The sequence below is a fragment of the Tauraco erythrolophus genome, chromosome 2 (genome assembly GCF_009769465.1).
Source record: "Tauraco erythrolophus isolate bTauEry1 chromosome 2, bTauEry1.pri, whole genome shotgun sequence".
NCBI lineage: Eukaryota > Metazoa > Chordata > Aves > Musophagiformes > Musophagidae > Tauraco > Tauraco erythrolophus.
In genome coordinates this window covers 58,640,824-58,666,543 of record NC_141466.1, presented here as the reverse complement: position 1 = coordinate 58,666,543, position 25,720 = coordinate 58,640,824, and positions in this window count along the sequence as shown.

The window sequence follows — 25,720 nt, the reverse complement described above, 5'->3', positions numbered from 1 at the left end:
GACAGACTTTGTTCAAGATAATTTACATTTAGCAGTCAACCAGTGATGCCAAGATAGAGAAAAATATTGGAAATAGAGCTACAAACAGGTTTATGATAATCCTGTAAAAATATACAGGTGACGAAACTTTCTATACTCTGACTCAAAAAAACAGTGTTTTCCATAAACTCAGTTTCATGTTTTATCTCTCGGTTATAGCAATGGAAAATGGAATATGAATAAATTGTGAAGCAAAGAGAACTAGAGATAGATTTTACTTAAAATAAGACAATTCCAATTTCAAAGGAAACAGTAGGAAAATGAAAACAGTATTGGTATCATTTTCCAGATGAAATACAGTAGCCTTGATTCTCTATCTAAATAATTTTTTAAAATTTATAATGGATCATTAATTGTTTTTCCACATAAAAGTTAAAAAGTGACAACATTAAAATAGCAGCCTAAGATGTTGAGAATTTATATATTTTTCAATATGAATTTGTTTTTAAACTATTATGCTTGTTAATTCCAGCAGACGCTTAGAGAATTTATCATTGGAGGCTAAGTGACTTCTTTGCTGTATGTTTATTGACTGTAAACAAGATTTAAAGAAATAGAATTGGTTTTGTTGGTTTTATAAGTGCTTGAGATGTTAAAAACCCTCTTCATTTATCTTTTTTTGTATAATGTAAAAGCAGGTACATGAATATATAAAACAGAACAACAGGTTTTCTGAAGAGGTCTGTTGTATTTTTATTATCCTTGTATTATTTTAGACCTCTAATTTCAATATTGCTTTACAAAAATTCTCAGTAGAAAGTAAGAAATTTCAGACACTAAGCTTTCCTTTGTTTTAAGGATGATTTTTTTTTTTTTTTTCAGAGCAATATAACTGGAGAGGAGAGATGATGAAGAGATATAGCTGAAATAGGAATGGCTGTAGCACATAGAAACACATTATGTTTATTGATGGCACAGATTCCCACAGTTATTTATATTAAAATGTTTTAAATGGCAGCTGGATAGTTAGTTAGTAAATGACCTTTAAAAATTTGTATTGCTTCAAGAAAGATGATAGAGAAGCATCTTCACCTTTGTCTCACATTTTTGAATGTCTTTGCTTTGGTTTTGCTACCAGAAAATTCAGCGCCAAGTAGATAGTCAAGTATTGTTTCACATATGCATACTAAAAAACATACTAAATAGAACTAACAAAAACTTGAATTGTTGGAGCTCTGGATTTTGGGATTGTCTTTCAGTGGCATTGGTTCCTTGGCCATCTTTTCTAAAATTTCAATAATAATTTTCTAAAATTTTAATAATAAATTATGTGTATTCTTCACTAGAAATTCAATAAAATATCTTCATTTAAATTACAAATAAATTATATTATATAAATATAATTATAAATTATACTCTTTTTCCATTCCAAATTTTTCCCCCAAGTATTTATATTTATCATTTTTATCCATGTAATAATTTACTGTCTGAAAATACAGTTGTGTTTCTTAAGGAAAGAGATATATCTTCTATTACAGTATGTACATTATTAAACAAATCAGACTAAAAACCATCACCAACACAGTTTTAGGTCTAAAGATTAAAGAAAATTTGGAATCAGATTTCTTCTATGGTTTAGTGCATCCTTCTGCCTTACTGTACATTGATTTAGTATCAATTGCATGCACTTTATCCACCCATAAGATTCAACCTAGCCTCACATATAGAGTCTACAATGCTGGTAAGAAAAATTGCAAACATTATTGAACATTTCACTATGCAAGTTAATAAAAGGGCCCTTCTGCAGTCCAGGACAAATTTCACGTGCAGCTTAAGGCCATGTACTTCTCATCTTCTGCAACAGTGCACACATCACCGTGTTTGCGTATCTCCTATTTCCTTGTGGACTTTCATCATGAAGCTTTGCTATCGTGGTTTAAAATGCCTGTTCTCAGATTCCAAATTACTGTTGCCCAGGATGGGCTTTACTTAAGCTTTCCTATTTTTTGTTTCTAAGGCAAATTGAGCATACAAAATCTCCAATGATGTCAGCTAGGTAAAAAAGTCTTCTACACATTTATACAAAAATGTGTTCTTCATGATGTCACCCTTAAAGCCCACAGGGTCTGTAAGGGGGTGGCGAAGTGTGTTTCGTTTTGAGAATATCCGTATTAGGTAGTTCATCGATTGGAACTGGGGAAGCCTCATCTCTCACAAGTACCTACAAGAGGCTTTGTAGACCGATGACCTGCTGTTAGCTGGATTTGAGCTGGTGACCTTGATGTAAAAGCCTATATATCTGAAAACGAATTCCAGATTCAGCTGGCTCTTGACTCTTCTGCTCTTTATCGCCTGTGCTTTTCCACTGCCAAGAAAACGCCGAGGTCATTCATAAGCCAGTAAGTCCTGGTCCCATGGATACAGCTCTTAGACGTTTTTGCAGAGCTAGTCTTAATACTTCTCGCAATAGCGGCAGACTTTGTCATGTCGTCTGCTCATCTGCAGGTGGCAGCAGGACAATTCTGTGTGCCCGGTGAGTGCCGGGGCCCGGGGCCTGATCCTGCCGGCCCAGGTGCGGTGCAGAGCTCTTCCGTTCGGTGGCACTTTCTCCTTCAAATGCCAATCCCTGTCTTACTTCACAGTTATGAACATTGTTTTAATACCTCGTTCATGGGTAGATGAGCTGTTCTTTCGCTTTTTAAAGTGTCATTAGTAGTTTTACAGTATTACTGCTGTGGTAATGTCTTGTCATCTTTACAGAATACAGCAAATTGCTTTTGTACCCCTGCGAGCTCAGTGGCTCAGAAGACAAGACTTCATCCTCTCCCAAGTCTTCTGCAATCGTATAAACACTTCAATATCCTTGGATTTGTCAGACTGTCAGGAAAGAAACTTTAAAGGTAACAACTGATTTAAGATTAAATACAGTTTCATAACTATTTCCTGAGTGTAAAGTAAACAGAAAGAAAAAATACTCTTGAGATAATGCACATAGGATGTGACAAACTAGAAAGAAAGTTTTTGTTGTGTGCTGTGGTCTAATATATAAAGCACATGGCTCGATGCTCTTGACTTTCCCAAAGAGATTTCTCTTAGGTCTAGTTCTAGGTTTATTTACCTCTGTTGAGGTAATGAAGCCTTTTCTGTGTCCCAAGGAAGAAATATGGAGGAATCCCACTATCAATCACATTTTCTCATGTGTTATTCTCTATAAACTGGCAGCTATAGCTAGGTTGATAAATAAAATGATACAGCGGCTGTTCTCTGTCCTGAGGCCAACTGGCAGAACAGATCATATCCCTCCCTTCCCTCTCTTACACTCCCAAACAAGATGATTGCATAAAATATGTATGTTGGAGCTCAGCTAAATCCCAAACTAGGCACTACCGGGGATCCTGCACTAATGTTGTGGCATGGAGCTCCCTAAATATCAAAGACTATGGACAATTGCATGCCAGTGCTAGGGCCCATGCTCTCATCCTTTCGTTTCCTGGAATAGATGTGGCTAATTTGGATGATCACACCCACCTCACCTCAAACAATCTCTTTCATTTTAAGATGTCATGTAATAAAAATTATCTTTATTCAGTCCTAAATGAAGGATCAAATACATAAAACTTTTAGTAGTGTTATTTTTCAACATATTTTGTCTTCGTCCCTTGTATTTTATGAAAAAAGCCCACTACCAAATACCCTTAACTCTTCCCCCCAAAAAAACCCCAACCAACCTGTTACCAGCCAGTCTGCAGAAACAAAAAATTTCTAACATAGCTTGTTATCTTTGCCAATTAGTCCACTTCAGAGTGACTTCAGCTAACTGATGCATTTAAGTTCAGTGTAACTGTTTTCTTCGTATTCTCAGGGAAAAGGATAGCTATGTACGTTTCTGAATTAGATTTCGGAAAAAAAAAAATCTAGCTCTGTTGCCTAGCTATCTGTGTGACTGAAAGGCAGTCCTGCAGAGGATGATGCAAAGAGAGTGCCTGTGATTGGGAATTGTGTGTGTGTCTGAACAAAGAGATGAAAGAAATGCTTATTAGCTCTTATGAATGTTTTTGGTTTTAAATTACCGCTAGAGAAAAAAAAAATCTTTCCCTAGTTTATAATGAAACTAAAGAATAAATGATTCTCATTTCAGATGTTAAGGAATTTGTAGAATTTCTGTTGATATTGCATACAGAGAAAGTTAGTATGTGTGTGATAAGGAAATATCAATCCTGTGTCTGTGCATCTGTGTATGCACATGGACTTCAATAGTCACGTTTTAAAAATAGCCAGCTAGGCAGTTGTTTATATGATATAGCATGTAGATGATGTCATTTAGGTTTTCTCCAGTATGCCAAACAGGATATAAATATAAAATGTAATATGTCTCCATTGAGATTTAGAGCTGTAAAACTTAACTAAAGAGGAAATAAGAAAAAATACCCCATAGTTTTAATGTTATTTTCTACATGCTTACCCATCTTTCAGCTTAAATATCAATAAAGCCATTTTACATAAGTAAATTATTAAAGCCTTCAAAACTAGTCAGAACAAAGACATCTCAAAGCGAGGTTTTGATTTCAAGCTTTGTCAGTTTTGAATGTAACACTCAGGTTTTGTTCTGTGTCATTAGTCAATTTTATCATAGATTCTCTGTCAGAAAATTCACCAATGTTACTTACCTCCTGTAAAACAGATTTTGGTCCTCGTTCCCTGGCTGAGGCTTGTTTAAAAGTGAAATTAGTGTACAATAAGGTAGGCTACGCAGTCACATATCCAGCTCTTCTGCATCAGTTTTTATGTCTCACCATCAGGCTCTGCCTGGCTCTATAGCAGTAAACCAAGCAAAATCAGGGGACAAACCTTCAGCACTGGTATGTGATTGTATTGCTCAACTGTTACCATGGTCCCTAGTATGTTTTTGGCCAGTGTCAATCAGAAATGTCCCAAACAATATGTGGTTTTGATTTAGCAGTTTGCAGAGGTGGGAGTGATTCCCATTGACAATTTGTGTGTGTGCCTCTGATTTGTGTATGAACAGGTTCACCTCTACCCTGCCATCCTCAAAGCATAACAATGGAGGCTTATTGGTTTTTATTTCCCTGTGTACATGTACCTTCTCACTCTGCGCTAAATGTAAGCTAGGTTCTTCCACTTCTAAAGTAAACTAATGTGTTTCATAGTATGGTTAGGGTTGGAAGGGCCCTCAAAGATCATCTAGTTCCACTGCCTCTGCCATGGGCAGGAATGCTTTCCACTACATCATGTTGCTCAAAGCCTCATCCAGCCTGGCCTTGAACACTGCCAGGGATGGGCCAGTCACAGCTTCTCTGAGCAACTTGTTCCAGTGCCTCACAACCCTCTGAGTGAAGAATTTCTTCCTTAGATCTACTTTAAGTCTACTCTCTTTCAGTTTAAAGCCATTTCCCCTTGTCCTATCACCACACACCCTTGTCAACATTTCCCCTTCAATTGTCTTGTAGGCCCCTTTTAAGTACTGGAAGGCTGCTAGAAGGTCTCCCTGGAGCTTTCTCTTCTCCACGCTTAACAACCCCAACTCTCTCAGCCTGTCCTCACAGCTGAGGTGCTCCAGCCCTCAGATCATCTTCATTGCCCTCCTCTGGACCCGCTCCAGCAGCTCCATGTCTTTCTTGTGTCGGGGACTCCAGAGCTGGACGCAGTATTCCAGGTGGGGTCTCACGAGAGCAGAGTAGAGGGACAGAATCACCTCCCTCGACCTGCTGGCCACGATTCTTTTGATGCAGCTGAGGATATAGTTGGCTTTCTGGGCTTCAAGCACATATTGGTGTCTCATGTTGAGCTTCTTGTCAACCAGTACCCCCAGGTCCTTCTCCTCAGGGCTGCTCTCAATCCATTCTCTGCCCAGCTTGTACTTGTGCTTGCTATTGCCCCGACCCACGTACAGGACCTTGCACTTGGCCTTGTTGAACTCCATGAGGTTCGCACAGGCCCACCTCTCCAGCCTGTCAAGGTCCCTCTGGATGGCATCCCTTCCCTCCAAAGTGTTGACCACACCGCATAGTTTGGTGTCATCACAGTCCCAGTTGCTGCAGAACTGTTAGCTGAAGACAAGCCCTTAACAGGTAAATGCCAAGAGTAATTTTCTTAAATGTAAAATGACTGTTTCATTAGCCAGTTAAAAAAAATAAGATAATTTACTTTTTAATTGAACTTTTTAACAATGTCCAATCAGCAGTGAGAATCTGTAACGGCTTTAGATTCCTCTTTTTCGCAGCACAAATTATGTATTTCGCTACTTAATTTGTGATTATTTATTTATTTATTTATTGTAACTCAGCAAAAATTGAATTCCATGTCAGTTCTGCATTTTGACCATTTTAATTGTGATCATACTTTCTACTCAGTTTCTGTTTCTGCAATAATCAAGCCAAGTTCCTATTTCCCATGAATGCAAATCTGAGTTTTCCTTCTGCACATGATATCCTGCAAACATTTGTGAGCTGCTGGCTGATTTTCTAAGCCTCTGTCTTGCATTTCTGAATCTTATACTCACTAACAAAATCTGCTGAATGTCTTGTCTTGCTGTGCTAACTCACTGCTATGTTATCCCCTGTCTTGCTGTGCTAACTCACTGCTGTCTTATCCCAGGGTTACCTCTGTCTGCAAAGCTTTGTTCCTGGTATTTCCCACAGTCCATGTTATTAACTCACAGGAGGAACAGATCAAGTTTAGTTTGAAGATTTTGAACTGACAAGCCCTCAGGTGTCCATGTCTTTTCTTTCTCTCTCTGTGTTTCCTGACACTGAAGGTGAAAGCTAGGGCAAGAAGAAAAATCTCTACTAAGATAAGATATTTTCACTTTTTAGCCATCTTGAAATTTGGTGTCAGGAAGACTTTTCCTATTAAATTACACTTAAGGATTAAGGAAGAAAAACTAGAAATGGTTCAGAAAAATATTAACCTATCCCGGTCCATTTTAAGTATATTCTAAAGGTGGGATCATGTCACCTGAGTTAAGATGTCTTATTGCAGGATTCACTCTCTCTCGGTTCTCTTTTTGGTTATTGAGAGCAAGATGATCTGATTTAGACTTTTAGCAATGTGCTGGTTTTGGCACACATTCTTTTGAAAAGCATTCCTAAAGTCATAAAAATAACATGAAAAATGTGGAGAGGAGGAAAAATGCTGAAGAATCTTGTCCTCTGCAGGGACTGCAGTGTGAACTTCTTCAATGGCGAGGAGTAGAGAATTCCCATATGAGACAGCTCTTTTAAGTATTCCCAATTTCAAGAAAAGGTACAATCACAGCATCACTCAAAACCAGGCATGATCCAGACAAACCAGACTTTATCAATTCCTGTGATCACAGGACTATTTGTTTTATAGAGCAAAGTCTGTGATTTAGATGAATAGCATTGAACACTGAAAATTAAACAACAGAGTATAAAATGTCCTTTTTCAGTTCTGCTGTCAGGTTTGGAGTAGAACATGATACAATTTTGTGAATGCAATGTTTCATTTAACACAATTTTTTCCTAAGTTTTTCCTATCTTCCATCATATTTTCTGTGTAGCCCAGACTGTAAGCGGAGAGTTCTGTATGAGCCAGTATGGTCCTGACATGCTGTTATGATCCATGTCTAACTGTCGCAAAGTAGAAATTAAGCCCATCTGTCCTGGGATCTAGTGACACAGAACAGTGGCATATACTGTTGTTTGGGTTTTGTGGGTTTTTTTTTATCTTAAAGTGTAATTTCTCATATTGACCATAACAAAATAATTAGGACCTTGGAGACCTCTTTAATGCTAGGATTTGTAAAGCACTGACTGAGGTTATTTCAGAAAAGTTGTCATTGATAATTTCTGAAAGATATATGAAATATCAGAAGGCTAAAAACAGGCAAATATGATGCCTCATCTTTGAAGAGGTAGGAAAGGGAAAAGGAGAAGGGTTTTATAAACCAGACACTTATCTTCCATTTCCTCAATAATTCTGGAAGGTAAGAGATCTCTCTACAGAAAGAAATTGTAGATATCATACATCTTAGCTTCAGAAAGGCTTTTGGCACAGTTTCGCCCAGCTTACTTATAAACATCTATTGAGACATGTTCTTGAGAAAAGTACCGTAGTATGAGTGCAAAAGTGGTTGAGCAAACATATAGAGAGAGTAGATTTCACTGATTTTTTTCAAAATGGAAATGTAAGGCATCTGGATCTTGTGTTATTAAAAACTTTTTTTAACCATTGTTATTGCTGTTGCAGACTACTTGAAACCAGGAGAGAATTAAATTATTTCGGAGGAAGGATTAGAATTCAGCAGGTTTTAACAGATCGGAGATACGATATGAACATAATACAAAGCACTTCAAGACAACACAAAGTATTGTAATTTAGCAGGAACAACTAACTACAAATACGGTCTGTAAAGTGATATGACCGTACTGTCTAGTACTGGAAAGCCTTTCATGGGAGTGCTGTGTTCTCTTCTGGGCACTGAATGAACTTCAGGAAAGATATGGACAAACAGGAGACTGAGACAACATAACATATATATATATATATATATATATATATGCACTCAAAGAGTTGTGGTCAACAGTTCAATGTCCAAGTGGAGGCCTGTGACGAGTGGTGTTCCTCAGGGGTGAGTACTGGGGCCAGTGCTATTTAACATCCATGTCTTTGTTGGTGACATGGACAGTGGGATCGAGTGCACCCTCAGCAAGTTTGCAGATGACACCAAGTTGTGTGGTGTTGTGGACACAGTGGAGGGAAGGGATGCCATCCAGAGGGACCTTGACAGGCTGGAGAGGTGGGCCTGTGAGAACCTCATGAAGTTCAACAAGGCCAAGTGCAAGGTCCTGCACATGGGTCGGGGCAATCCCAAGCACAAGTACAGGCTGGGCAGAGAATGGATTGAGAGCAGCCCTGAAGAGAAGGACCTGGGAGTGCTGGTGGATGAGAAGCTCAACATGAGCCGGCAATGTGCACTGGCAGCCCAGAAAGCCAACCATGCTGGGCTGCATCCAAAGAAGTGTGGCCAGCAGGTCGAGGGAGGTGATTCTGCCCCTCTACTCTGCTCTCATGAGACCCTACCTGGAATACTGCGTTCAGCCCTGGAGTCCCCAACACAAGAAGGACATGAAGCTGCTGGAACGGGTCCAGAGGAGGGCAACGAAGATGATCCAAGGGCTAGAGAACCTCTGCTATGAAGACAGGCTGAGAGAGTTGGGGCTGTTCAGCCTGGAGAAGAGAAGGCTCCGCAGTGATCTTATCGCAGCCTTCCAGTACCAAAAAGAGGCCTACAGGAAAGCTGGAGAGGGACTTTTTACAAGGGTGTGTAGTGATAGGACAAAGGGTAATGACTTTAAACTGAAAGACGGGAGATTTAGATTAAATCTAAGGAAGAAATTTTTCACTCAGAGGGTGGTGAAACAGTGGAACAGGTTGCCCAGAGAAGTTGTGGATGCTCCACCCCTGGAAGTGTTCAAGGCCAGGCTGGATGAGGCTTTGGGAAACCTGGTATAGCGGAGGGTTTCCCTGCCCATGGCAGGGGTTTGGAACTAGACGATCTTTGAGGTCCCTTCCAACCCTAACCATTCTATGATTCTATGATTCTATATGTATATATATATAAATGATTGAGACTGTGAATGCTTACAGGACTTAAGGGATATTTAATAGGGACATGATTACTGCCCAGAGTTACACAATTTTTTTGTAAAGAAGAAGTGACCTTTCCTACAGGCTCAGGGCAGATAAGACAAGAAGTAATCGATTTGAGCTGCAGCAAGAAAAATTCAGTTTACACGTTTGGAAAAATATTTGAACTGTAAGCATAATGTAATATTGGTGGAAATCTCCTGGGAACCTGGTAGATTTCCTGTCACTCTGTATCTTTAATAAGAGAAAACACCTGAGAGCTGTCAGCTTAGCATAGTTTTTGAGGTCCGTTTTTGCAGCATTCTTACTGAAGTATTTGAATTTGGTTGATTGTATTTTCTGGAGGAAGTACAACTGCAATACTTGCTGAATGTGTGTGAATTACATGGCTTCATCACTGGCTGAACATAACTTTTGGCATTAGCCAATTTTCTCTCCATATTTGCCTGTAGAAAAGACAAGACAGCAATAGCTGTGGGTATGCTCTTTCTTCAAAATTGTTTAAATTTATTTTGCTAATCTATTGTTTTGATGAGTAATATTGAAAAAAAAATATTACAAAGTGATTGTAAAATCCCATGTGATAGTACCTAATTAGAACATGTTTCTTGGTCCAAGCCAATGATTTACATTAACTGAATAACAAGCTCGGTTTTGAAAATGTTCATTTGTTGCATATAAGGTAGCAGATGGTTGACTTGTTACTCATCTATTCCTTCACTTTAAATTCCAGGGTCATTGCTTACGTCCTCCTATCTTTCCTAATACAGTATTTTTTTTTCAGCTCCTTGTAGGCTGTAAATAACCTATGGCTTAGAATTATCTTCAGAGAAAGTAAATGTTTCTCTTAGTATTTTTTTTGACTTAAGAAAGTTCTTACTGCTTCACTAGCACAGGGAGTAAATAAAATGAAATATGAAGAATGCAGGATGAACGAAATACAGCTCAAAATTAATAAAATAAATGATGTGGCACGCATTTGATGGGATAAGAAGGATCTATCAGTTAAAAGAGATGAAGCACATTTTGTAAAACATTTCACATATGTTCATATGCTCACAGAGATATCCTTGTTAATCCTTTGTACTGATTCTCAGCGTGGCTACAGACCTTTGCTCCAATATAGGATATTGCTGTTATCTATTGCAACTGAGACTAAATAACAGACTGCTTTTCTACCTATTTTAATTAAATATTTGTTACAATAGAATGGCTGGGGATTTTTGTTATGAACACCTCAGATGGTTTTAGTATGTTTTCTTTTTTATGGGTCCATAATGGAGAAAGATGTTGATCCACTTGTGGATGAAGACTCTCAGTCCTGGTTCTCTTTTATGACTTTACATATCATTTTCATGTCCATAAATCTTTTGTAGCTGGTGATCAGTTTTTGGGTTTTTTTGGCTGTTCAGCACCTCACCACAGGCAATACAATGAAGTCATAAGTAAGGCAGACAACCTGATTTTCATATTAAAATTGAACTGTGTTTTGAACTTTAATCTAATTTGAATCTTTAAAGCAGAAAGAGGGAAATTTAGTACTCACTTCTATTTATTTTTATTTAATCATTTACATTAGGTTTCTGTGCATTTTTATTTTTATTTCCTATATATATTTTGGTGACTCCCTAGAATCTTTCATTCGTTAAGTGAGTATTTGAACTTTTGACATCTATAAGGGAGAAAACCCTCAGCTTTATTTTATACCTTTCGTCATATGTATTTTAATTGCTTTGTTTTCAATTATGCACCTTTAAAAATCGATGTTTCTGTCCTCAATTGCATTTCCTAGGAAAAATTTGACAGTCTGATGAAACAATAGTGAAGCAAAAAGAAAACTTATAGGCCACTGCAAAAGCAGTAGTAACAAAAATTACCACACTGGGACGTATCAGGACAGCTGACACGAGGCTGAGCTTGGAGGAGACAAGGTATAAACCAGGTAGGCCAGTCTACCTTCTTGAATCTGTTCCTGAAGTTCATATGCAGCTCCAGCTTCTCTTTTGGAGGTTGCATAGCAATTATGTTCTTCATCATAGCAGAAACTCCTTGAAACTGGATCAGGTTCTGCTAATTACATGTGTTCTAGGTTTGGCTGGGAAAGAGTTAACTTTTTCATGAGAAGCTGAAAGGGGACACAGCACAGGCAGCTGACACAGCCTGGCCAGAGGGCTATTCAATACCATGTGATGTCATGCTCAGAGTATATATTGGGGAGCAGCCAGGGTACAGGATTTGCTTCGCAGGTCAGAAGTGGGCTGAGTTCTGGGTTCTGTGTGGTGAGCAGTTGTAGCAGTCATCTTGTATTGTTCTTGTGGTTGTGTTATTGTTCTTGATTATCCTTTATTAGCTTTTTTCTGGTATGGTTCTATTAAATTGTCCTTATCCCAACCCACCAGTTTTGTCCGTTCCTCTCGATTTTCCCCTCCTCACCCCACCAAGGGGGAGAAGCAAGCGAGCAGTAGTGTGGTAGCCTAGCTGCCAGCTGGGCTAAACCACGACAACCTGGAACCAGGACCCTGTCCTCTCTTTATAGGTTAATGACCTCCTTGCTGCAGATTGAAGATGCGTAAGTTGCATAAGTGCAGGCTAATACAAATCTGACGTTTTCTTTTTACTCACTTGAGAGCTCAAGCAATTGATTTACAGAAGCATTAATTTTAGGTATATAAATAAACATATACTCATAAGGAACTGTACAATGTACAGTAAGAAGTCTATACAGGGGACATATTAATGTACAAGGGATTTACGGGTTACCTTTGACAGCTGTTGTAGAATTCTCTGTGACTTGTTGTGTAGGTGTTCCCCAAAGTGAAATACATTTTCTTTCCTGCTTCTTTGCTTATTTGCCTATTCCTAGAAAGGAAAACTACATAGTGCACCTGGGATACAGAAAGTCTTTGCCATACTTATGTCTTATATTTATTTGCCTTTAGGTTGTACAGTGCTGGGGCTTGTGGGTTGGTTTTTTTTTTTTTTTGTCTTATATATAGTGTAAAAGAACAGCATAAAGAAGCAAATTTGTGTGAATCATAAGATAAATATTTATGTGTCTAATAAAAATCTAGCTTTGGGTTTGACAAACCTCACTCATAACTATATGAAAGAATGAGATCAAACACAGTAAGCTGCTGATGGAAGAAGAAAATCTGTTTAAAAAGCACAAATTTAGAAAGATATGAGATGTGCTTTTGGATGAGAGAGAGAATTCCACCTGATATTCATGCATATTTCCTATATGGGTTACAAGACCATTGGGGAATGAACTGAAACTCCCACTCTAATCATATAAGTAATCAAATGTTTTTAAAAAAGATTTTTAGTTGGTTTTTAGATGATCTAGCTCTCTAGATCTCTAAATCTCTAGAACAGAGATTTCAGAAAGGAAAGGTTTATGTCCCCTTAATTTCCTGATATTATGCCCATCTTGTAGCACAATGGGAGTTTTGTTCAGTTTTTATAATTATTAATTTTCCTGACATTCATTGGTTAGTCTTGTTCTTTTGCATTTTTTTTTTCTTTTTCCCCCTTTTCTTTTCTAGGCTTGCTTTGGAAAATATAATAAGGTACAGCAGGGAGAGTTATTAATCTATTTAAGAGGAAATTAATCTGACATGGAGTGCCTTTGTTTATAAGAGCACAACTGCATTGTCCTGCATGCTGTGGGCTTTGTGCTTCAAAAATTTATTCTTTTGACAAGATTTAATTAAAGTCAATTCCATATACACTTGAATGTTTTACAATTTCATGACAAACAGTATCATTGCTAGTGGCTGCAATTTTTGTCATGTAACTGCCTTTATGATGTTATAAACAGGAGCCTATGACTTCCTATTATAAGCCAGAAGGAGGAGGAGGTAAAGATTTGATTGTATGAAAGAGAGGAAGATTTCTGTCTTGAAAGTACCATCTTATTATCTAACAAAATTTGACCAAGAAGTACAAGAAAATCTATTCACAAACCATTTAAATGAATATGAAATCAATACCTTCTTTGATGCTTATATCTCTTTCAAAAGCGATACATATTTTTTTTAATGAGTGTCAGCTCTTAAAGATGTGTATCTTAAAATATCTTTGAACATTTACCCGGTGATATTCCTAAATGCCCAGTCTACTTTGGTTAGGACCACACCAGAACATGACTTCATAGCAGAATTGAAAAAATACTATATCCATTTGATAAAGTAAAAGGTTACTGGTTAAATTCAGGGTTAAATAAATAATTTGTAATGAATTTTTCCAACAGGATAGCTTCAGCTGCAACTTAACATCTCTAGGAGCTATTGTTCTCAGATGTTATTTTTGGACCTCCTTTTTATGTTACCTGGGTCACCCTTCCAGCTGCCACTGCAGTACCCTGAGCCCCCGACACCGCTGTTGTGCTGACATCCAGCCTCCTCGAGAGTGACATCCACTGCTTCCTGCTCCCTTGAAGAACTGACCTGGGCCTGAGATCCAGCAAAGCTGGGACTAGCTTCAGTGCAGTACCCTCCCCTTACAAATATTATGTTCAACTTCCAATATTTTCTGTATTTCTGATTAGGTTATTTTCTGCTCTCCCACCCAAACTTCTTCTGTAATGTGCCCAGTCCAGGTTTGGAGAGGACCAACACTTTGCTCCAGCCATTGCCTACATGCACCTCCTCTGCAGCCTTGTTTCCAGCAATTCCCCTAATTCCTGTAGCCTCTTTCAATGTTGGTCCAAAACTGTTTTCTCTAACCAGTGTACCTGGACTGTTTACACTAGAAAAAGAGAAGTAACCTTTCAGATATCTTGTCATCTCACCATGGCAGAGGGTGGATGGAGGAGCTGATGATGAATCAGAGCTGTTTTTGTCCCTACTCACATCCTTACCTCAGTGCCTGTTGACTCTAGATAAATCTGGCCTCTTCCTGGGCCAGTCACAGGGTAGAGAACTTTCAGTGAATGGAGTGACCAAGTGAGAGAGAGATGACACAGAAGAGAGCATGAGTGTTGGATGGAGTGTTCTTGGAGTTCATCACAGTTCAGAGAAGAATTACCTCTCACTTCAAGAACTTAAAAATATTCTTATGGAAAGTTGGTCTATGTAAATGACAGCTGTCATAGTTTAGGAGAATTAGAAGGACTGTTTGAGGTACACAGAGACCAGATTGGGGAGTGAATTTTTCAGGCATACCACATTTCTTTTCTTATGTTTTAAAAGATAAGAGATCTGGAGTTGATAAGAGCATTTGAGATAATTATCTTTATAATGAACACTATAGGATTAACAGGGGGACTTGTCATATGATATCTACCAGCCTGCAGTGGTCTGGTGTGTAACCAGGAAGTCTATGCCAGAACGAAAGCATCACAGTGAGCTGAAGTCTAGAAATAAAATGGTTTTTTTCATTTCAGTTAGTAAGTAAACAACTTCAAACTTTCTGGTTAGTGGAAGAGTCCCAATTTAAAGATAACTCCAATTTTTAAATTACTTCAATATTTATCTGGATGAAATATTACTAGCTTTGGTAAGATACATGCATATAATACAAGCTGTTTCTGGTCTGTTGATACTTGTTCATAACAAGTAACGTCATATTAAGTGTATCTACAGATATTACAAAAACATCAAGAATATTTTTGTGGATGTCACAGTCTAACATTCCATTTCACATTTCTAAATCCCAAAAGCACTTGAGAAAATAATAGGTGTTACTTTTCTGCCTTTTATACCTGCAGAAATTAAGGTGAAGTGAATCCTACATAGATTTCACAAACTGTCAAGACAAGGCTGGGATGAGATTCCAGCTTTACACTCCAGTGATACATACCTTGGTCTATGGCTCCTTATTTTCAAAGACATGTAGACTGTATAAATAGGATGAAATTTTATATTCCTTGCAAATTCCATGTTTTACTGAATTAACTGGAAGAAGAGGAAGAATGGGGAAATGGAGACTTGGAGTTGAACAAGAATTGCAGGGTAAAATCTATTGATAGTATATTGAGAGTCTTTCCTGGTTTAAAGGCTAAAACCCGTAAATCATAGCAGGCAGTTGTTAAGAAGAACAGTTTGTAGCTCCTCTATATAGTTTCAAATATAAATTCCTGCTCATGCAAAGCCAAACCATAACTCATTTGCTCAATATCAACTTAAATAAATTAATCAGGATGCAACAAAAGAAATAACAACGAAATGATAATTACTTTACAGCTGAAGTGAAGGTATCCTTTCCCATTAGCATGATTACTATCTTGAAGGACAATTTGCTAACTCTGTGAAAAGACTCACAGGCATTAGTTCCTAGAAAAACAGAGGCACTTCAAAGAATGATGCATCAGTCTTTCTAAAAGGCTATGTGAATTGAAAGTGTAATCAAAATATTTTTGAATTATAGATTCGAATCTTACATTGTCAATATTACAAAAGAAGAATTGCATCTATAAATTTATATTTTAAGAAGTTGTGATTATCCGTGTATTGGAGTATTTGAAGAACTTGTACCATTGCTTGACACTGATAAACAAGAGACTAGATTTGTCAAAACCATGGCTAATATTGCAAGAACATGGATCTTTAAACATCATAGTGGCACAGTCAGAAGGAAAGCAAAGAATTGTAATACATTTGCAGACTAAAACATAAAGTTGAACTGACCAACTTCCTTTGGTGAATGTGAGAATTACAACTCTGCCTTGAACTATACAAATTTTTTTGTCCTTGTTCTTTGCCCAGCATTTCTGATATTGCTCATACCTAATTATAATGTGTATTTCTCTTTAATTAGTGATGTGTAATTTATTTTGTCATGCTCAAAAATGTGCTTTTCAGGCATGTTTATTGGAATACATACAAAACATCTTCCTCTAAAACAAACTATTCAGGCTTTGATGATAAAAATGCATACAGAATTCAAGCAAAAATAGTTATAGCCTTGTTAATAGTATTTTCAATATTTAATAGTGGGATCAAAAGCACAACAGAAAGTTTTTAAATCCTTAAATTTAATGTATAAAAAATCCATAAAAGTAACATAGAACTCAAGAGATTTTCTGCCCTATGTGCATTTAGAGATGCAAATCTGATGGCTACAATGAGAACAAATTTTTTTTTTCTAATTTTCCTTGACTGTATTGGAGGTTTCTCACATCAAAGACAAAGTAGGAAGCCAACAATCTTATGTAATAAATGGAAATATTGGTTAGGTACCAAACCCAGGGCATCATTTGAGGCTTTAGAGCTGAAAATGGTGTTGCTAAGGAAATTAATGCTAAACATTAATACAGAGAAATTAAAGCTATATTTCATGTATTCCTTTATTTTGTTATAAATATAAAAGCTACATCTATACCATTAAGCTGAACAAGGCCAGGATATTGGCTCAGCATTGGCAAGGCATTGCTCATACTGTTTAATCATTAGTGCGCTCTTTACCACATTTTTGGTTGTTGCTGATTAGCACGAACCCAAACACTGCCATTTTTGGGGGTTAATATAAGTCAGAGACAGTTCCTAAAAGATAATATGGATGAAGCTACCTTATTTTAGGAAGAAAGGAGTCAAGCTGTATAGAATTAACTAAACTGCACTGCTTGGTCTCAGGCTGAACAAACAGATCATCAAACATTTTATTTTCTCGTGCAGATATAGTTGAGGTCACTGCTCAGAACCCCAGACAACCATGAGCTCTACACTGTACAAATCACAGAAGAGAGATAATCACAGAGTCACAGAACAGTTGAGGTTAGAAGAGAACTCTATAGGTCATCTTGCCCAACTCCCGGCTCACGCAAGGCCATTTAAAGCCATTTGCTCAGGACCATGTCCAGATGGCTTTTGAATATCTCCAAGGATGGAGACTCCACCACCCCCCTGGGCAACCTGTCCTAGTCCTCGGTCACCTTCACAGTGAAAAACTGTTTCCTGATGCTCGAATGGACCCTCCTGTGTTTCAGTTTGTGCCCATTGCCTCCTTTCCTTTGTGCTTTTACTTCAGCTGTTTCTATACATTGATGAGCTCCCCCTGAGCCTTCTCTTCTCCAGGCTGAACAAACAGTTGCAGATCTGTCAGCCTTTACTTATAGGAGAGATGCTCCAATCTCTTAATCATAGCATCCCTTCACTGGACTCTCTCCAGTGTGTCCATGTCTTTCTTGTATTAGGGAGCCCATACCTGGACACAGAACTCCGGGTCTGGCATTACCAGCAGAGAGGACAGCATGTTGTCTTTCTCACAGTGAGCTCCAATGTCTACGTAACAGTTCATATGCTCTCAAAAAATCCTGATCTTCTAATCTTGAAATGTCTTTATCTGCCTCTCTGTTCTGGAGAACTACGAGGTAGGTTTTGACATTTATCTAATTCAGGATTCAGTCAAAAGATAGGAAGCTAGTATTATCTGTGAGATAGTCTGCTGCTCACTGGTTCTGGGCTCTGCCACTGTCACAACAGTTTCATCAGTGCAGCACTGACATCTCACTTAGGCACTGCTGTGGCTAACTTTCAGGTTGCTTCTCTCAGCACGGTGATCCACACCTGGATCGAACTGTTTGGTTTCCGGAACAACAGATGAGAAGAAAAGTTATTTTGCAGACTGGATTCCATGAAAAGTGGCAGACTGAGCAGGTAGCCTGCTGAGGATGAAGATGAATCGTAAATCTTGCTCCCTTTTGCATTCAGATGTCTTGGTCATTGCTTCTTTCCAGCTTCTTTTCTGTCATGAACTGCTGCCTGATGTCTTCTCTTTCAGAGAATCAGTCTATGCTAAAAAAAGTAATTAAGAACATGTATTTTTATAAGGGATGATGACATTGTTCTGCTCAGATTTTAGTGTATGGGAGGAGATGGAAGACATTACTAGTCTTTCAGAAGAAGCAGGAACAGCTTGAGAAGCAGGGATATTCACTGTGTGGGTATTGCCAGTCTCCTGCTGGACCTTGAGGTGGCCCATTTAACGCAGGCCTGGCTCCTCACTGTCTTCATGGGAGCCATCTGAATTTTGTGTATCTGTCTAAACTTGTCATCTGGACACAACAGTTCTGTGCAGAGGAAAAAAATCACCTCTGGAGAGCAATCATCTCCTCATTGATGAGGAAATGTAGATGACTAGTTTAATTTAGACCTTAATTTGCAATCTTGCCAAGTTCTCTGTTTCCCACCAGGGAAAGCACCAGATATATTTACAGTCCAATTTAGCCAAACACAGTGCATATTTAAAGCAATCCCCATTCAGACTCTTAAGCACGTGCTTAAGCCACGCAACATAGTGAAATCTGCAGATGTGTACAAACCTAAGCAAATGTTTAAAGATACTTTTGAAGAGTGGCTCAGTCAGGAACCTTACGAGGTTATAAGCTGAACCGACATAGGATTTTGTCAAGAGTCTTGCTTTATTTTACTTGACTTCACCTGTCCGAGACATTATCTATTGTTACACAATGTGCTGGTTTTCCAGTTTTGAAGGGCAGATTTCATTTTATGTTATTTTTTGTAGGCTGACTTCTTTCTGCAAGCTATATAATCAGTAATAACTGTTAATTACCTATTCGAATGCATCTTCATACATGTATTCAGACTTTAACAGCATGCTCCTTGACATCTGTTTTTTATGGTGGAGTTGCTTCAAAGTTTTAAATCAGAAAGTCTTCCTTTTCTGGCTGCTTTTTCATTGAACTACATTTTACATGAAATGCAGTCATCTTGAACTTCAATGCTGGCAATGAACAAGGCAACCTTGGTCCTACTAATTCTGCCCTCTCTTCGCATTAGATGCTGCCAGCAATTATTTTATATATAGCTATACTATTATCCTCACAACCTATCTTCCTGCTTGCTTCTCAAGCAAATCAATTTACTAATATATGTCTATAAGTGACCATTCAGAACTACTTAGCTCAAGTCTCTGCTCATGAGCCAAACTTGTTTAATGGATTAATCCTTTAATTTTCTTTTTATTACAACAATTTGGTCTACTTTTGGGCCAGACAGTTTAAAGGAAACTATCATTTTTTTGGCTGCCAGGAATACTTCTGCTGTCAGTAGAAACCTAATCAAACCTAAGAAAGTACTATGCTTACTTGGCTTAGATCTTAGCCAAAGAAACACTTTCTCAATTCCTGATCTCAGTCTGCCCTTCTCAGAAAATACGAGAAATTCCAGAAGATATGAGTCTTTGATAATTTTGTTTAAAAAAATTTGCTCACACTTAACAATGTTTCTAATTTTACCAGTCTGGAACAGACTTAAATTTGAGCAAGAGAGAGAAAAATGTGGAAAACATGTTGTGGTTTTTTTTTCTTTCTTTCTTTTAAAACACATGCATGACTTCAGTGCATAAATCTTCAACATTTGGAAACCTTGAGTTTTGACCATTTTAAAAAATCTAAATGTGTGGATGATGTTATCACAGTAAGTCGTTGTATTTCACAGACAACAAGAGTTTAATATCCTGAAAGACTAGCAGGTGTCTGAACAAACAGGATGGTGGTAGTGGTAAGGACTGTTAATCTATGTTTGTGATAAATGCATCAAGCTTAGCCCATGAAGGAGGTGTGACTGAATTCTCTGGCAGACGATTCTTCCTACAAGCAGGTTATTACAGATGGTGGGAAATGAAACTGAGTTTACCTCTAATTTCACTTTCCATGGCATCAGATTTGGTCAATATATGGATGCTCACAGAAAAAGGGTAGTTATTAACTTAAAAATATCTCTCAAAATGAACTTTCACTTTTGCATCTTTAGTAGGATATAGTAAGCAACCAGAGACCAGAATGGTGCTTGTAAAGACATAGAATAGTTTCTTAGAGAGGAGAAAAAACTTTCTGGATTGTTCCATGCTTTACTATATTGTATTACAATTCACTAGCACAGGGAATGAGAAAATAAACTTTCATGAGAAAAAAAGAGTGCGTCTTTTTTGTTTACAAACACGTAAAAAGGCGTTCATAACTTTGTATGATCCTCTTTCCATTGGAAGAAGAACAGCACAGTAACTAAATTACCTGACAAAGCTAAGAAAAAGTTTATTTTAAGTTGAGAAAGAGCAGCCAGGGAGGAGGAGAGGCAAAAGATAATTACGATGTGAAGATGCGAACCAGAATTTTCAGTTTTACCTTTTTGTTATTTATCAAAATAATAACAGCTCACTTCCAGAGCAGCCTGGTCAGCACCTCCTAGTTTGCAAGGTTGTACTGATGACGCCAGGAGAGAAAGGTATGTCCTACCACACTAAAACCCAAACGCAGTCACCCTTCTGGACTGGCAGCTGGAGGCCAGGCCAGGTAACATACACTTTTTAAAATGAAAACAGATGACCGTGCTGAGGCAACTCACTCTTGCTCAGGTGCTGACATGCACAGAATATTTAAGCTGCTGTTATAGTCATTGAGCCGGTAGCCTTCTCTCACTGTGTTACTGGTGTTTGAGCGCCTTTGAGCATGCCCAAAATTACCTTGGAAGCAGCACATGGACAGGAATACAAAACAGTTGTTTATTTGGTAACACAGGCAACATGTAGCTGGAAGTCATGGTGTAGCAGACTGAGCAGTGGTATGCTCGCTGCCCAAAGCACCCAGTGGGTCTTTGCTGGGCAGGCAGTTGTCAGCCAGGTGGGGAGGGGAGGGTCTGCTTTTTTCCTTGGATGCTGCTGGATTGCCTTCCTCTTTTCTGTCTTTTTTATTCCTCTAGGAATTTATCCGTCTTCACATTAATATTTTTTCCGCTTAGATTCTTAAACAGCTTTTATCACTTCAACAATGACCCTCCGTGTTTTCATTTATCCTGTCTTACAGAGTTGCAGTTTGCAACCTTTGCAACAACTTTTTCTCAGTAAGGCTGAGCCAATGCCACACAGCGGTACTGCACCGGTGCTGTCTCAGGGCAGCTCACCCCCGGGCTGAGAGCCACCCACTCGCCCTCCAGTACATACCCAGTTGCTGATCAGCCATGAGCTCTTTAGACACCCCTGACTGTATTGACTGGATATTTTTCAACTATAATGGGCGATTAGATACTTTGACCATACATAAATTCCCTCCCAGTAGATATCCTGGCCTTGAAAAGAATTTCAGTTTATCTGTTCAGTCTCTTTCTATCCAGTTCTTAACTGCAGCCCAGTCCCGGAGATCCCAGATTATCCAGATCCCGGATAATCATAGTCGCACATACATACAGTCACATGTTTCTCTCTGGTGCTCTTTGGTACAGTGCTAAGATTATTTATGTAGACTCTATTGTCAACAGAATGCCAGCATTACAAAGAGGGTCATTATGCACTGCTCTGGTCTTCATTAATTATGGAGTTTTATTGTTGATGTCTTTCCTATTAAGGGCTTTCTAGGAAAATCCTAACAAAGTTTCCTCTATTGAAAAATGTGGATAACTTTTTCTTTGGCTAGAATAAGTTCATTCTCCTTTCCAGTTTGCAGTTAATCTCTTGTAACTCTTCAGTTTCCTTCCAGATTTTTCCAGCTGTTTCTACCAAGGTATTCTGAACACAGTATTTACAACTGCTCAGATACAGTAATTTGTATTTTCTATACCTCCCTAATGGAACCAATTAATATATTTTACCATTTCAATGTGTTTGATTTTTATATTTATTTTTAATTTAATACTATAGTGATCAGAAGGTGTCCCTGATAACCCAAGAGGATGTTTGGGAATGGCAAATATATCTTCACCATGGGCAAATTTGCCTGACTAATGTCATTGATTTCTAATGAAGTGATTTTGGTTTGGTCTCCCATGGCATCTCTACAGCCAAATTGGTGAGTTATAGTTTGGGTCTATGGACTGTAAGGAGAGCAGAAGACTGGCTGGTGAATACAGGAGAGGATCTGGGCAATGAAACATCAGATGTGAAGTAATCAGTCTCCACTTTGGAGACTAGTTTTGATGAGCTTTCATCTGACCAAGGGTCTGTATGCCTCTTAATGACAGGAGCACAGTCATCATTCCTGAAATGCACCTTCCAGTTTTGTTTCATCTGAGAAGACTGAAGTTTACCTGAACAATCAGTGGGGATAATTTGAAAAATCTCACTTTTGATCTGAGATAAAACAATATGTAGAGTTTTGTCATGCTAGGCAGAAACTGGAGAATTTTTCTCCTAAGAAAGATTTTTTTGTGAAGACATCAAGTCATTAGACTTCCATGTGCCACAACGTGGTTCAAAAAAGCAAATCATAGAATCATAGAACAGTTTGGGTTGGAAGGGACCTCAAAGATCATTTAGTTCCAACCCCCATAACAATAACAATTTTAGTCCAAATAATAATTTTAGTCTTGTTTTTCATCCATTAGTTCTTTCGTGGCAGAGTTTTAGTTTGGGGTTTTGTTTGTTTGTTTATTTGTTTTGGGTTTCTTTAACCTGGAGTTTTTGTGGCTGTAAGGTTTTGGTTTAGTACTTGGTTTGTTTTCTGAAGATAGCATAAGAATGATTTAACTGCTAGGAGCCACATCACAAGCAACTGCTTGCATGGATTGAATGCTACTCTGCAGCTTCCCTGGAGACATACTGTGGGACTGATATATTAGAAAAAATAGTAAGAATAATTTAACATTGCAGCTCAGGACACAGACATTCATAAATCTCTTCAGTTTCTCATGAGTCCTCTGAGAAAACAAAACAATGGCAGCCACTGAGTAGAAGTAATGTAGAAAGAGCATTTCTTTAATAGCACAGGTTGTATTTGGTCAGTTAGAAAACTAGTGCATGTGGCACTTAACTTTGAAGTATTTTGAAATATCGTGATAGGCTGATATATAGCTACCCAGTCCCTCTGTAAAAAGATACGTGCTAGGGGTAAAAAGATCTAGGAAAGTTATACTTTATTGATTTTTATTTTGTGAAATAATTGTTCCTTACTTTACACCAAACAGTGTATTTCTCTTAGAAATGCTCTGATGTTTTGTGGTATACTTTGCTGATTGCTGTTCCTACATTAGAAGTGTGCTTCATTACTTTAAATATCTTGTTTTGAGGGGAGGTGAGGAGCAGGGGAATATGAAGGAGAGGACATAGTCTTTCCCGGAAAAATAAAAAATGCTAAAGAAAATTATATTTATTTCAAACAGTATTTCTGAAGTAAGGTTAGACGCTATCTATAAATCTTCTTTTTGAATCTGAAGAATAGTAGTATTTCCTTGTACTCATCTTAGGGAAGATGAAGGAAATCCTGTATAGACAATTTAAGATATTATTAAATGCACAAAGATTCAATAATTGTGTTTTTTTCTTAAAGTTATTCCATCGGTTTATGTGTAAAAACTCTTCCTTGAATAAAGGACAAGCATCCAGCCTTATCATCATTAAGCAGGTGAATATCTTATCAGTACTTAAAATTTGAGAGGAAAGACAGAGGAGAAGTTACAATTTTCAGGCAAGCATTAAATAAAACATCAGTGCTAATACAGAACCTTGTTATCCACCTCATCTCACTGCTAATATTTGACCATTTTTTCCTGTTACTGTCGTTCAGTTCTGGGAGCAGTTTATTTGTTTTGTGCAATATAGTACCTTGAAGTTTATTGATTTATGTTCCATTGTGTAACATTAAGAGGGTTTGTAGTCATGAAAGAATTTTTATTAATTTTATGAGGATTTTAATCCTAACTGAAAAAAATTAAAATAGGATTACTTTTCATAAAAATGTAGTATGAAAAACCCAGAAGACCGAAGAAGACTATCTTGTCTGAGAATTTTCATGAACAATGATATATAGGTATTATTTTGAGGAACTGATCATAAATGTTGAGCAGTTAATTTAGCCACAGCCTATAATTGTGACAAGTAAGAGTTTGATAATGCCATACCTAGAAGAAAAGAAACAACAGCAGGAAAAAACAATTAAACAATCTCCTCCCAAATGTCCTCTTGAGAAGCTTCTTAAGATAGAGACAAATTGTTTCCTGTATGACAAAACAATAGATTTAAAAGAAGAAAAAGACAAAAAAGAATGAATGCATGAAACACAAGACAAAGAAAACAAGTTGTCTTTTGGCACCATGTGTTGTATGAGGTATCTCCGTTCTCACTAGAGAATGTAGGGAACTAAGTATGCTGCCTTAATAATTGTTTGGAGCACCACCCAACAATTAGTGAAAATGCTGATCTGACACTGTCCAATACCATCTGGTACTGCCACTCTGAGTTATTGAAACGCCAGCAGTCTCAGCTGGGATGTGCTTTGTGGGAATTCTGTCTGAGTCACTGTAAAAGCAGCACAATTTTCTAAACTGAAGCGTGACCATCACTATTGTAGGATCAGCTTTCTAGTTCAGTGGTCTGGTAACTGTGAAATACAAAAGTGACAAATGGTGTTCCTCAGGGGTCAGTACTGGGGCCAGTACTGTTTAACATCTTTGTCGGCAACAAGGACAGTGGAATTGAGTGCACCCTCAGCAAGTTTGCTGACGACACCAAGCTGTGTGGTGTTGTGGACACACTGGAGGGAAGGGATGCCATCCAGAGGGACCTTGACAGGCTGGAGCGTTGGGCTTGTGAGAACCTCATGAAGTTCAACAAGGTCAAGTGCAAGGTCCTGCACATGGGTCGGGGCAATCCCAAGCACAAGTACAAGCTAGGCAGGCAATAGATTGAAAGCAGCTCTGAGGATCGGAACCTGGGAGTGTTGGTTGACGACAAGATCAACATGAGACACCAATGTGTGCTTGAAGCCCAGGAAGCCAACCATGTCCTGGGTTGCATCCAAAGAAGTGGGGCCAGCAGGTTGAGGGAGGTGATTCTGCCCCTCTACTCTGCTCTCGTGAGACCCCACCTGGAATACTTCATTCAGCTCTGGGGTCCCCAACACAAGAAAGACATGAAGCTTTTGGAGCGACTCCAGAGGAGGGCCACGAAGATGATCCGAGGGCTGGAGCACCTTGTATGCATCATCCAGCTCATAAATCCAAATCAAGTTTCTCGGCAATGCCCAGCACACAGGTGGCAAGGGGGGTTGTAGAAGCAGCCCAGCTTTGTTTTGCATTGAGGCAGAGATGACCCACGGGGCGAGGGGGGAGGGGCTGTGTAGATCGCTCAGCCCTGAGTTGTCTGATGAGTCAGTGCTGCGTTATACAAAGAACCAAAACTTGATTTGAGCCTTGAAATCCCTCAACAAAGAATATGCCCCGAG